The sequence below is a fragment of the Oncorhynchus masou genome, chromosome 22, assembly GCF_036934945.1.
Source record: "Oncorhynchus masou masou isolate Uvic2021 chromosome 22, UVic_Omas_1.1, whole genome shotgun sequence".
In the NCBI taxonomy this organism is placed as follows: Eukaryota; Metazoa; Chordata; class Actinopteri; order Salmoniformes; family Salmonidae; genus Oncorhynchus; species Oncorhynchus masou.
Genome location: NC_088233.1, coordinates 1,676,904 through 1,691,016, shown reverse-complemented (window position 1 = coordinate 1,691,016; position 14,113 = coordinate 1,676,904). Strand labels below are relative to the sequence as shown.

At 45.0% G+C, this 14,113-nt stretch overlaps 1 long non-coding RNA gene across 4 annotated transcripts; it reads right to left on the bottom strand.

Annotated features, from left to right (window-relative positions):
* Nucleotides 1–688: 688 nt before the first annotated feature.
* On the bottom strand, nt 689–3,447 carry LOC135508875 (uncharacterized). 4 transcript variants are annotated; one of them, XR_010450863.1, is made up of 3 exons: nt 3,280–3,447; nt 2,325–3,056; nt 689–2,281 (listed from the first exon to the last, which is right to left on the bottom strand). It is a non-coding gene; the product is annotated as an uncharacterized LOC135508875 (long non-coding RNA). The 4 variants fall into 4 exon arrangements; XR_010450862.1 differs by having other exon boundaries at nt 689–2,914; nt 2,985–3,056; XR_010450860.1 differs by having other exon boundaries at nt 689–3,056.
* Nucleotides 3,448–14,113: the final 10,666 nt, after the last annotated feature.

The following is a 14,113-nucleotide window of genomic DNA, read 5'->3' as shown; positions in this document are numbered from 1 at the left end:
TACAGAGAGCCAGGTACTGCATAGAGTCCCTTATGGTCATTAGTCATACAGAGAGCCAGGTACTGCATAGAGTCCCTTATGGTCATTAGTCATACAGAGAGCCAGGTACTGCATAGAGTCCCTTAGAGTCATTAGTCATACAGAGCTCTAACAGAGAGCCAGGTACTGCATAGAGTCCCTTAGAGTCATTAGTCAGACAGAGAGCCAGGTACTGCATAGAGTCATGTGTTCAGCCTGTATGTGTGTGTGTGTGTGTTCAGCCTGTGTGTGTGTGTGTGTTCCTGTGTTCAGCCTGTGTGTGTGTTCCTGTGTTCAGCCTGTGTGTGTGTGTGTGTTCCTGTGTTCAGCCTGTGTGTGTGTGTGTGTTCCTGTGTTCAGCCTGTGTGTATGTGTGTTCCTGTGTTCAGCCTGTGTGTGTGTGTGTTCCTGTGTTCAGCCTGTGTGTGTGTGTGTTCCTGTGTTCAGCCTGTGTGTGTGTGTTCAGCCTGTGTGTGTGTGTTCCTGTGTTGTGTGTGTGTGTTCCTGTGTTCAGTGTGTGTGTGTGTTCCTGTGTTGTGTGTGTGTGTTCCTGTGTGTGTGTGTGTTCCTGTGTTCAGCCTGTGTGTGTGTGTGTGTGTTCAGTGTGTGTGTTCCTGTGTTCAGCCTGTGTGTGTGTGTGAGTGTTCATGGTTGATTGTTTAGGCCTACATAATCAGAAAAGACAACTTTAATAAATGAATCATGAATTATTAGCCTGCTTCAATTAACATTCTTCTGGAAGTGGTATTGACCCATCTGTTTTTCATTATATTATTTATATTCAAGATTTTTTTCAAACATGATATGTTTTACTGTAAATAATGAATAAACAAACAGGAAGATTCTCACTGATGAGCACAACCCTTCTGTATCTGTGGCCCTGTCACACTGTACGATTCTAGCTTAAAATACGGTTTGTTTCTCTTAAATGGTTTAGACGGGAAAGAAGGACGTGCTACCTGTCCCAGACCTGCTGTTTTCAACTCTCTAGAGACAGCATCAGTGGTAGAGATACTCTCAATGATCGGCTATGAAAAGCTGACCTGTTGCACCCTCGACAACTACTGTGATTATTATTATTTGACACTGCTGGTCATCTATGAACATTTGAACATCTTGGCCATGTTCTGTTATAATCTCCACCCGGCACAGCCAGAAGAGGATTGGCCACCACACATAGCCTGGTTCCTCTCTAGGTTTCTTCCTAGGTTTTGGCCTTTCTAGGGAGTTTTTCCTAGCCACAGTGCTTCTACACCTGCATTGCTTGCTGTTTGGGGTTTTAGGCTGGGTTTCTGTACAGCACTTTGAGATATCAGCTGATGTACAAAGGGCTATATAAATAAAATTTGATTTGATTTGAAGAATATATATATATTTTTTTTTTCTAATTTATTTTAATTTAGCAATAGTAGAAACAGTCAGGTTGGTTCCTCAGTTAGATTTAGTAATGTAACGTAGGTTCTGGACTAACTCATTCTCAATTGAAATACTTTTTAAAAAAAAGAAAAAGTTCCGGGGCTATATTAATCTGTGTCTGGGAAACTGGCCATAGAGGTTAATGTAATATAATCACAAAGCATAACTCCTGTTCTAATCTAGAACGTTCAGTTTGTGTCACATCAAAGTAGGGTCATCTTCGTGACTGGCCCATTTATTTTCAGCTCCAAGTAAAGGCAACGGGCTTAAACAGGCGATGTGATCATCATCATGACTCAATAGAAATAAGTAAGAGGGATATCCCTCCTTTGTCATCTTATTGACTTTTATATTTACTAGGCAAGTCAGTTATGAATACATTCCTTTTTACAATGACGGCCTAGGAACAGGGGTAAAACAACAGATTTGTACCTTGTCAGCTCGGGGATTTGATCTTGCAACCTTTCAGTTACAAGTTCAACGCTCTAAACACTAGGCTACCTGCCTCCTCTAACTACTAGGCTGCCTGCCTCCTCTAACCACTAGGCTACCTGCCTCCTCTAACCACTAGGCTACCTGCCTCCTCTAACCACTAGGCTACCAGCCTCCTCTAACCACTAGGCTACCAGCCTCCTCTAACCACTAGGCTACCTGCCTCCTCTAACCACTAGGCTACCTGCCTCCTCTAACCACTAGGCTACCTGCCTCCTCTAACCACTAGGCTACCTGCCTCCTCTAACCACTAGGCTACCTGCCTCCTCTAACCACTAGGCTACCTGCCTCCTCTAACCACTAGGCTACCTGCCTCCTCTAACCACTAGGCTACCTGCTCTAACCACTAGGCTACCTGCCTCTAACCACTAGGCTACCTGCTCTAACCACTAGGCTACCTGCTCTAACCACTAGGCTACCAGCCTCTAACCACTAGGCTACCAGCCTCTAACCACTAGGCTACCTGCCTCTAACCACTAGGCTACCTGTCTCTAACCACTAGGCTACCTGCCTCTAACCACTAGGCTACCTGCCTCTAACCACTAGGCTACCTGCTCTAACCACTAGGCTACCTGCTCTAACCACTAGGCTACCAGTCTCTCTAACCACTAGGCTACCTGCCTCTAACCACTAGGCTACCTGCTCTAACCACTAGGCTACCAGCCTCTAACCACTAGTCTACCAGCCTCTAACCACTAGGCTACCTGACTCTAACCACTAGGCTACCTGCCTCTAACCACTAGGCTACCTGCCTCTAACCACTAGGCTACCTGCCTCTAACCACTAGGCTACCTGCTCTAACCACTAGGCTACCTGCTCTAACCACTAGTCTACCAGCCTCTCTAACCACTAGTCTACCAGCCTCCCTAACCACTAGTCTACCAGCCTCTAACCACTAGGCTACCTGCTCTAACCACTAGGCTACCTGCTCTAACCACTAGGCTACCTGCTCTAACCACTAGGCTACCTGCTCTAACCACTAGGCTACCTGCCTCTAACCACTAGTCTAACAGCCTCCCTAACCACTAGTCTACCAGCCTCTCTAACCACTAGTCTACCAGCCTCTCTAACCACTAGACTACCAGCCTCCCTAACCACTAGTCTACCAGCCTCTCTAACCACTAGGCTACCTGCCACCCTAATAATAATAATAAGTAGGTACATGTCAACCATAGGCTACCTGGTGGAAAATAGATCAGATAACCATCAGGATCAGATGAGATCTAACCATTAGGCTACCTGCCTCTAACCACTGACTACCTCATTTAACCACTAGGCTACCACTTTCCAAACCAGTAAAACCACTAGGCTACCTGCAAATAACCATCAGCTACCTGTATAACCATAGGCTACCTGCCTCTAACCACTAGGCTACCTGCCTCTAACCACTAGGCTACCTGCCTCTCTAACCACTAGGCTACCTGCCTCTCTAACCACTAGGCTACCTGCCTCTCTAACCACTAGGCTACCAGCCTCTCTAACCACTAGTCTACCAGCCTCTAAGCACTAGGCTACCTGCTCTAACCAGAATGCAATTCACTGGGGAACCACAATTAATAGAACCACTAGGCTACCTGCTCTAACCACTAGTGAACATCTTAACCACTAGTAACTTAACCAAGTCTACCAGCCTCTCTAACCACTAGCAACTAACCACTAGGGTTGTTAACCATAGGTTGATAATATAACCACAGGATGCTCTAACCACTAGGCTTGATAACCACTAGTCTACCAGATAATCTAACCACTGGGCTACCTGATACCTAATAATGACTAGGATGGTTGATACTATGACCAGGATGGGGCTAAACCACTAGATACCAGATCCCTAATTGATCTACCACTCTAATGACCAGGATGGGTTGTCTCTAACCATATGACCAGGATAACCACTGATACCTTCTAACCACTAGACTACCAGCCTCCCTAACCACTGATCTACCAGCTCTCTAACCACTAGGATACCTGATATAACATGATACCAGCCTCCCTAACCACTAGTCTTACCAGTCTAACCAAGGCTATGCTTAACCATGAACAACCAGGATGCTCTAACCACTAATAACAGCCCTAATTACCAGAATGTTGAACCACTAGTGACCAGGATGGGTTGATAACTCTGACCACCAGGATCCTAATAATGATAATACATGACCAGGATGGGTTGTCAATAATAAGACAGGATGGGTAGATCAGATCAACAGACCAGGATGGGTTGATTCACTGACCCTCATGGGTTGATACATTTCCAACCAGGATGGGTTGATAACAGCAAATTGATAGATATCTGTATACCAGGATGGGTTGATAATATGACCAGGATGGGTTGATGAATATGACCAGGATGGGTTGAAACTAATGACCAGGATGGGTTGATAATATGACCAGGATGGGTTGATAATATTAGACCAGGATGGGTTGATAAATGACCAGGATGGGTTGATAATATGACCAGGATGGGTTGATAATATGACCAGGATGGGTTGATACTATGACCAGGATGGGTTGATAACTATGACCAGGATGGGTTGATAAGAATATGACCAGGATGGGTTGATAATATGACCAGGATGGGTTGATAATATGACCAGGATGGGTTGATAATATGACCAGGATGGGTTGATAATATGACCAGGATGGGTTGATAATATGACCAGGATGGGTTGATAACATGACCAGGATGGGTTGATAATAGGACCAGGATGGGTTGATAATAGGACCAGGATGGGTTGATAATATGACCAGGATGGGTTGATAATATGACCAGGATGGGTTGATAATATGACCAGGATGGGTTGATAATATGACCAGGATGGGTTGATAATATGACCAGGATGGGTTGATAATATGACCAGGATGGGTTGATAATATGACCAGGATGGGTTGATAATAGGACCAGGATGGGTTGATAATATGGGTTGATAATATGACCAGGATGGGTTGATGATAATATGACCAGGATGGGTTGATAACATGACCAGGATGGGTTGATAATAGGACCAGGATGGGTTGATAATAGGACCAGGATGGGTTGATAATATGACCAGGATGGGTTGATAATAGGACCAGGATGGGTTGATAATATGACCAGGATGGGATGGGTTGATAATAGGACCAGGATGGGTTGATATGACCAGGATGGGTTGATAATATGACCAGGATGGGTTGATAATAGGACCAGGATGGGTTGATAATAGGACCAGGATGGGTTGATAATATGACCAGGATGGGTTGATAATAGGACCAGGATGGGTTGATAATAGGACCAGGATGGGTTGATAATAGGACCAGGATGGGTTGATAATATGACCAGGATGGGTTGATAACATGACCAGGATGGGTTGATAATAGGACCAGGATGGGTTGATAATATGGGTTGATAATATGACCAGGATGGGTTGATGATAATATGACCAGGATGGGTTGATGATAATATGACCAGGATGGGTTGATAACATGACCAGGATGGGTTGATAATAGGACCAGGATGGGTTGATAATAGGACCAGGATGGGTTGTTATTATGACCAGGATTGGGCCTTTAGCTTCTGGACAACGAAAGAAAGTTGATATGAAAACCAATAGAACAGGAGAGAAATGCTGGTTAACGGCATGAGGAAGTCTTTATGTAATAATTGATTCCATGTTGCTACGGATGGATTTTTGACAAGGCTACTTAGACGCAAGGTAAGACACACCTCATTATTTGAAGTAAAGTAAAACGTTCAGGTTTCAAACAATTATACTGTCTCCACGTTACATTATACTGTCTCCACATTACATTATACTGCCTCCACGTTACATTATACTGTCTCCACATTACATTATACTGTCTCCACATTACATTATACTGTCTCCACATTACATTATACTGTCTCCACATTACATGATACTGTCTCCACATTACATTATACTGTCTCCACATTACATTATACTGTCTCCACGTTACATTATACTGTCTCCACATTACATTATACTGTCTCCACATTACATTATACTGTCTCCACATTACATTATACTGTCTCCACATTACATTATACTGTCTCCACATTACATTATACTGTCTCCACATTACATTATACTGTCTCCACATTACATTATACTGTCTCCACATTACATTATACTGTCTCCACATTACATTATACTGTCTCCACATTACATTATACTGTCTCCACATTACATTATACTGCCTCCAGCTGGTAGGCAGACTATAGCCTATGACTATAGCCTATGCATCTGAATGGCGAATGGGAGGCGCTTTATGAGTTGAGATTGAGAAATAAAAATAACTCCTTTTTAATCGTAGTCACCAAAGTTTTTAACAAGCGGTTGCATTTAGAATTGTTATTTGTTGTGCAATGACTGGGCTGACCAATGACTGGGCTGACCAATGACTGGGTTGACCAATGACTGGGTTGACCAATGACTGGGTTGACCAATGACTGGGATGACCAATGACTCGGCTGACCAATGACTGGGTTGACCAATGACTGGGATGACCAATGACTCGGCTGACCAATGACTGGGTTGACCAATGACTGGGCTGACCAATGACTGGGATGACCAATGACTGGGATGACCAATGACTGGGCTGACCAATGACTGGGCTGACCAATGACTGGGCTGACCAATTACTGGGCTGACCAATGACTGGCCTGACCAATGACTGGGCTGACCAATGACTGGGATGACCAATGACTGGGATGACCAAACTGACTGACCAATGACTGGGCCAATGACTGGGCTGACCAATGACTCGGCTGACCAATGACTGGGTTGACCAATGACTGGGATGACCAATGACTCGGCTGACCAATGACTGGGTTGACCAATGACTGGGTTGACCAATGACTGGGCTGACCAATGACTGGGCTGACCAATGACTGGGCTGACCAATGACTGGCCTGACCAATGACTGGGTTGACCAATGACTGGGCTGACCAATGACTGGGCTGACCAATGACTGGGTTGACCAATGACTGGGATGACCAATGACTGGGCTGACCAATGACTGGGCTGACCAATGACTGGGTTGACCAATGACTGGGCTGACCAATGACTGGGCTTCCAACAGCAGGCTTCACTACAGTAGCCTAAAGGAGCTACTCTGTTGCTGTCTGACAGGTAGTATTCATCTCCTCTAACTAGTCTCTCTATGCTGTGCGTATGTGACAAATAAAATGCATGATTACTAATGGAAATACACACGTGGCAATTTTAATTCCACAAAATTATTCAAATGAACCTGTAGACCGATAAGCATGACCCGGGTGAAATGCATTTTGGTCGGGCTAACCGGTTAGACGGTTCATCGGTAACATCCCTCGTTCTTGAACATGTTTGGCATCAACAGTAAAGACTTTTTACTGTTTATTATCTTAATGACTTTAATATATTTTGTAATGTTTTGTAAAAGTCACATTGACACGATGCAGATCAGCGGTTCCTTGTAGGTTCCTGGGTATCCTCGGCATCCCAATGGGCAGGTGAGTGAATAAAATGTTAGCGAACAAGGCACTGTGTCATCGATGATGAGACAACACACGTTGGTGTACTGTCCCTTTAATTTGAAGGCGTCTACCTGGCTGTTATACCTGTTCTACCTGTCTACCTGGCTTGTTATTAGAATCTTTCTGTAATACTAAATGGTCACCCCCCCCCCCCCCCAGGGGGCCCTCAGTGTCTCCTGAATGGCACACATTATATTACTATAGTGAGGCTGGGAGAGCCGCAGTAGAGTTGTGGTTTTCACTGAGCCTCCTCATCATTAGCCCCATCCCCTCTACCTCCTCTGGGTTTATGATGGGGGATGTAATAGACAAGGCTGGTCCTGGTCCTCCTTCCCCAGCTCTGGTGGACCCTCCTGGGACAGGGCTCCCTCCGGTGGGACCCCCGGTGTAGAAGGAACCCTGGAGGTCCAGGTTAACACAGAAGAAGCCCGGCAGCAGCTGCCTCTGGTACTGGTCCAAACGACTGATAACATCCAGGATAGAGGAGCTGCCTCCACTCACCCATCTTGGGAGCAGGCTGGCAGGGATGAGCTGGGCAGGCAGGGACTGGCAGTGACGCAGCTCCAACTGGTAGGAAAACCTAGAGAGAGAGAGACTCAATACATTATGAGGGCATAGGGGCTTAAAGTGAGAGTGTTGAAAAGTGTCTGTAGGAAAACCTAGAGAGAGACTCAATACATTATGAGTGTGAGTGTGGAAAAGTGTCTGTAGGAAAACCTAAAGGGATACGAGGGACATAACATTTACGATACCAAATTTCAATTTACAAAAACAAAAAAAAGACCGCGTTTTTGTCTTTTGAGCTTCTAGTCATGAAATCTATGCAGCCTACTCAATCCCCTTTTATAGCTACTGTTTACAGGCCTCCTGGGCCATATACAGCGTTCCTCATTGAGTTCCCTGAATTCCTATCGGACCTTGTAGTCAAAGCAGATAATATTCTAATCTTTGGTGACTTTAATATTCACATGGAAAAGTCCACAGACCCACTCCAAAAGGCTTTCGGAGCCATCATCCACTCAGTGGGTTTTGTCCAACATGTCTCTGGACCTACTCACTGTCACAGTCATACTCTGGACCGAGTTTTGTCCCATGGAATAAATGTTGGGGATCTTAATGTTTTTTCTCATAATCCTGGACTATCGGACCACCATTTTATTACATGTGCAATCGCAACAAATAATCTGCTCAGACCCCAACCAAGGATCATCAAAAGCTGTGCTATAAATTCTCAGACAACCCAAAGATTCCTTGATGCCCTTCCAGACTCCCTCCACCTACCGAAGGACATCAGATGACAAAAATCAGTTAACCAGCTAACTGAGGAACTTCATGTAACCATAGCAATACTCAAGATATAGTCGCACCCCTAAAAACATTTGTCATAAGAAACTAGCTCCCTGGTATACAGAAAATACCCGAGCTCTGAAGCAAGCTTCCAGAACATTGGAACGGAAATGGCGCCACACCAAACTGGAAGTCTTCCGACGAGCTTGGAAAGACAGTACTGTGCAGTATCGAAGAGCTCTTACTGCTGCTCGATCATCCTATTTTTACAACTTAATTGAGCAGAATATTTTTATACAAAGCAAACTAAAAAGCAGTATTAAACAAGAGAGGATGGCTTTCACTTTGAGAAATTTGTGAACTTCTTTGACGAAAAGCTCATGATAATTAGAAAGCAAATTACAGACTCCACTTTAAATCTGCATATTTCTCCAAACCTCAGTTGTCCTGAGTCTGCACAGAACTGCCAGACCCTAGGATCAATGGGGACACTCAAGTTTTGTAGTACTATATCTCCTGACACATTCATGAAAATTATCATGGCCAATAAACCTTCAAGCTGCATACTGGACCCAATTCCAACTAAACTACTGAAAGAGCTGCTTCCTGTGCTTGGCCCTCCTATGTTGAACATAATAAACGGCTCTCTATCCACCGGATGTGTACCAAACTCACTAAAAGTGGCAGTAATAAAGCCTCTCTTGAAAAAGCCAAACCTTGACCCAGAAAATATTTTAAAAACTATCGGCCTTTATCAAATCTCCCATTCCTCTCAAATGTTTTTGAAAAAGCTGTTGCGCAGCAACTCACTGCCTTCCTGAAGACAAACAGCGTATACGAAATGCTTCAGTCTGGTTTTAGACCCCATCATAGCACTGAGACTGCACTCGTGAAGGTGGTAAATCACCTTTTAATGGCGTCAGACCGAGGCTCTGCATCTGTCCTCGTGTTCCTAGACCTTAGTGCTGCATTTGATACCATCGATCACCACATTCTTTTGGAGAGATTGGAAACCCAAATTGGTCTACACGGACAAGTTCTGGCTTGGTTTAGATATTATCTGTTGGAAAGATATCAGTTTGTCTCTGTGGATGGTTTGTCGTCTGACAAATCAACTGTACATTCCGGTGTTCCTCAAGGCTCCGTTTTAGGACCACTATTGTTTTCACTATATATTTTTACCTCTTGGGGATGTCATTCGGAAACATAATGTTAACTTTCACTGCTATGCAGATGACACACAGTTGTACATTTCAATGAAACATGGTGAAGCCCCAAAATTGCCCTCCCTGGAAACCTGTGTTTCAGACATAAGGGAGTGGATGGCAGCAAATGTTTTACTTTTAAACACTGACAAAACAGAGATGCTTGTTCTTGGTCCCAAGAAACAAAGAGATCTTCTGTTGGGTCTGACAATTCATCTTGATGGTTGTACAGTCGTCTCAAATACAACTGTGAAGGACCTCGGCGTTACTCTGGACCCAGATCTCTCTTTTGACGAACATATCAAGACTGTTTCAAGGACAGCTTTTTCCATCTACGTAACATTGCAAAAATCTGAAGCTTTCTGTAATGCTCTACTTTCCATCTACCCAGATAAAGCACTAAATAAACTTCAGTTAGTGCTAAATACGGCTGCTAGAATCCTGACTAGAACCAAAGAATTTGATCATATTACTCCAGTGCTAGCCTCCCTACACTGGCTTCCTGTTAAGACTAGGTCTGATTTCAAGGTTTTACTGCAAACCTACAAAGCATTACAAGGGCATGCTCCTACCTATCTTTCTGATTTGGTCCTGCCGTACATACCTACACGTACGCTACGGACACAAGATGCAGGCCTCCTTACAGTCCCCAGAATTTCTAAGCAAACAGCTTTCTCCTACAGAGCTCCATTTTTATGGAGTGGTCTGCCTACCCATGTGAGAGATGCAGACTCGGTCTCAACCTTTAAGTCTTTACTGAAGACTCATCTCTTCAGTAGGTCCAATGATTGAGTGTAGTCTGGCCCAGGAGTGTGAAGGTGAACGGAAAGTCACTGGAGCGACGAACCGCCCTTATTGTCTTTGCCTGGCCGGTTCCCCTCTTTCCACTGGGATTCTCTGCTTCTAACCCTATTACAGGGGCTGAGTCACTGGCTTACTAGGGCTCTTTCATACTGTCCCTAGGAGGGGTGCATCACTTGAGTGGGTTGAGTCACTGACCCCCCCCCCCCGGGGTTTGTGCCGTGGGGGAGATCTTCGTGGGCTATACTCGGCCCCGCTCTCAGGATGGTAAGTTGGTGGTTGAAGATATCCCTCTAGTACCTGCCTGTTTGGCCCTGTCCGGGGCTATCGTCGGACGGGGCCACAGTGTCTCCCGACCCCTCCTGTATTTATGCTGCAATAGTTTGTGTCGGGGGGCTAGAGGCAGTCTGTTATATATGGAGTATTTATCCTGTCTAATCCAGTGTCCTGTGTGAATTTAAGTATGCTCTCTCTAATTCTCTCTCTTTCTTTTCTCTGTCTCTCGGAGGACCTGAGCCCTAGGACCATGCCTCAAGACTACCTGGCCTGATGACTCCTTGCTGTCCCCAGTCCACCTGGTCATGCTGCTGCTCCAGTTTCAACTGTTCTGCCTGCGGCAATGGAACACTGACCTGTTCACTGGACGTGCTACCTGTCCCAGACCTGCTGTTAATAACTCTCTAGAGACAGCAGGAGTGGTAGAGATACTGAATGATCGGCTATGAAAAGCCAACCTGTTGCACCCTCGACAACTACCGTGATTATTATTATCTGACCATGCTGGTCATTTATGAACATTTTAACATCTTGGCCATGTTCTGTTATAATCTCCACCCAGCACAGCCAGAAGAGGACTGGCCACCCCTCAAAGACTGGTTCCTCTCTAGGTTTCTTCCTAGGTTCTGGCCTTTCTAGGGAGTTTTTCCTAGCCACTGAGCTTCTACACCTGCATTGCTTGCTGTTTGGGGTTTTAGGCTGGGTTTCTATACAGCACTTTGAGATATCAGCTGATGTAAGTAGGGATTTATAAATGCATTAGATTGATGGAGGATTATAAAGTGTCTGTAGGAAAACCTAGAGGGATACGAGAGACACGGAAGAGTATTTTGAGGACATACAGAAAGTTTTTTTTTTTGATGTGATCTATTGTTGCTACATTCACTTAGCTACTGACGTGTTCTATTGTTGCTACGTTCACTTAGCTACTGACTTGATCTATTGTTGCTACGTTCACTTAGCTACTGACGTGTTCTATTGTTGCTAAATTCACTTAGCTACTGACGTGTTCTATTGTTGCTACATTCACTTAGTTACTGACTTGTTCTATTGTTGCTACATTCACTTAGTTACTGACGTGATCTATTGTTGCTACGTTCACTTAGTTACTGACTTGTTCTATTGTTGCTACATTCCCTTAGCTACTGACTTGTTCTATTGTTGCTACATTCACTTAGCTACTGACTTGTTCTATTGTTGCTACATTCACTTAGCTACTGACTTGTTCTATTGTTGCTACATTCACTTAGTTACTGATGTGTTCTATTGTTGCTACGTTCACTTAGTTACTGACGTGTTCTATTGTTGCTACGTTGTCAAGAGGTTAACCTACAAGGAAGCATTTCACTGCACTGTGTACGCCACCTACATTAGGTGTATATGACTAATAAACTAACTTGAAAAAACATGTGTACAAACTGTGAGTCGGTCTGTCGGTCTGTCAGAGTGTGTGTGTGTGTGTGTGTGTGTGGTGTGTGTGCGTGCCGTTGGCTTCTCACTTTGCAGAGACCCTGTTGGACACAGTCTTGGTGGCCCGTGTCACAGCACACTGTAGCATCTTAATCGTTTGTTCTCCAATCCATCCCACGTCCTCCTGCACATCAGGCAGCCATTCTAATAGTCTGGGAGGAGAGACGGGGACATTAGTAATATATAATATATTATTGTTACTCTAACAGTTTAGGAGAGGAAGACAGAACAACATGTCAATAGTCATGACAGTCAATAACACTGCATGGTCAGGGTGGTATTCACACATGATGACCCTGACCCAGTCACTGGTCACATGATGGCCCTGATCCAGTCACTGGTCACATGATGAACCTGACCCAGTCACTGGTCACATGATGAACCTGACCCAGTCACTGGTCACATGATGGCCCTGACCCAGTCACTGGTCACATGATGAACCTGACCCAGTCACTGGTCACATGATGAACCTGACCCAGTCACTGGTCACATGATGACCCTGACCCAGTCACTGGTCACATGATGAACCTGACCCAGTCACTGGTCACATGATGAACCTGACCCAGTCACTGGTCACATGATGGCCCTGACCCAGTCACTGGTCACATGATGAACCTGACCCAGTCACTGGTCACATGATGGCCCTGACCCAGTCACTGGTCACATGATGAACCTGACCAGTCAGTCACTGGTCACACTGATGAACCTGACCCAGTCACTGGTCACATGATGAACCTGACCCAGTCACTGGTCACATGATGAACCTGACCCAGTCACTGGTCACATGATGAACCTGACCCAGTCACTGGTCACATGATGAACCTGACCCAGTCACTGGTCACATGATGAACCTGACCCAGTCACTGGTCACATGATGACCCTGACCCAGTCACTGGTCACATGATGGCCCTGACCCAGTCACTGGTCACATGATGGCCCTGACCCAGTCACTGGTCACATGATGAACCTGACCCAGTCACTGGTCACATGATGAACCTGACCCAGTCACTGGAATATTTATTTTTGAGGGGAAAGGGGGAAGTCCAGAACATTTGAAACAGTGTGTTTGTAGTCCAGTGTGTTTGTAGTCCTGTGTGTTTGTAGTCCAGTGTGTTTGTAGTCCAGTGTGTTTGTAGTCCAGTGTGTTTGTAGTCCTGTGTGTTTGTAGTCCAGTGTGTTTGTAGTCCTGTGTGTTTGTAGTCCAGTGTGTTTGTAGTCCAGTGTGTTTGTAGTCCAGTGTGTTTGTAGTCCTGTGTGTTTGTAGTCCAGTGTGTTTGTAGTCCTGTGTGTTTGTAGTCCTGTGTGTTTGTAGTCCTGTGTGTTTGTAGTCCAGTGTGTTTGTAGTCCAGTGTGTTTGTAGTCCTGTGTGTTTGTAACGACATGAGCAGAGAGCTTTGTCTTACCTAACAGTCATGGACAGAGCAGACTCCAGGGGAAGGGTTTAGGGTCTAGTCCTACTTAACAGTCATGGACAGAGCAGACTCCAGGGGAAGGGTATAGGGTCTAGTCCTACCTAACTGTCATGGACAGAGCAGACTCCAGGGGAAGGGTATAGGGTCTAGTCCTACCAAACAGTCATAGACAGAGCAGACTCCAGGGGGAGGGTATAGGGTCTAGTCCTACCTAACTGTCATGGACA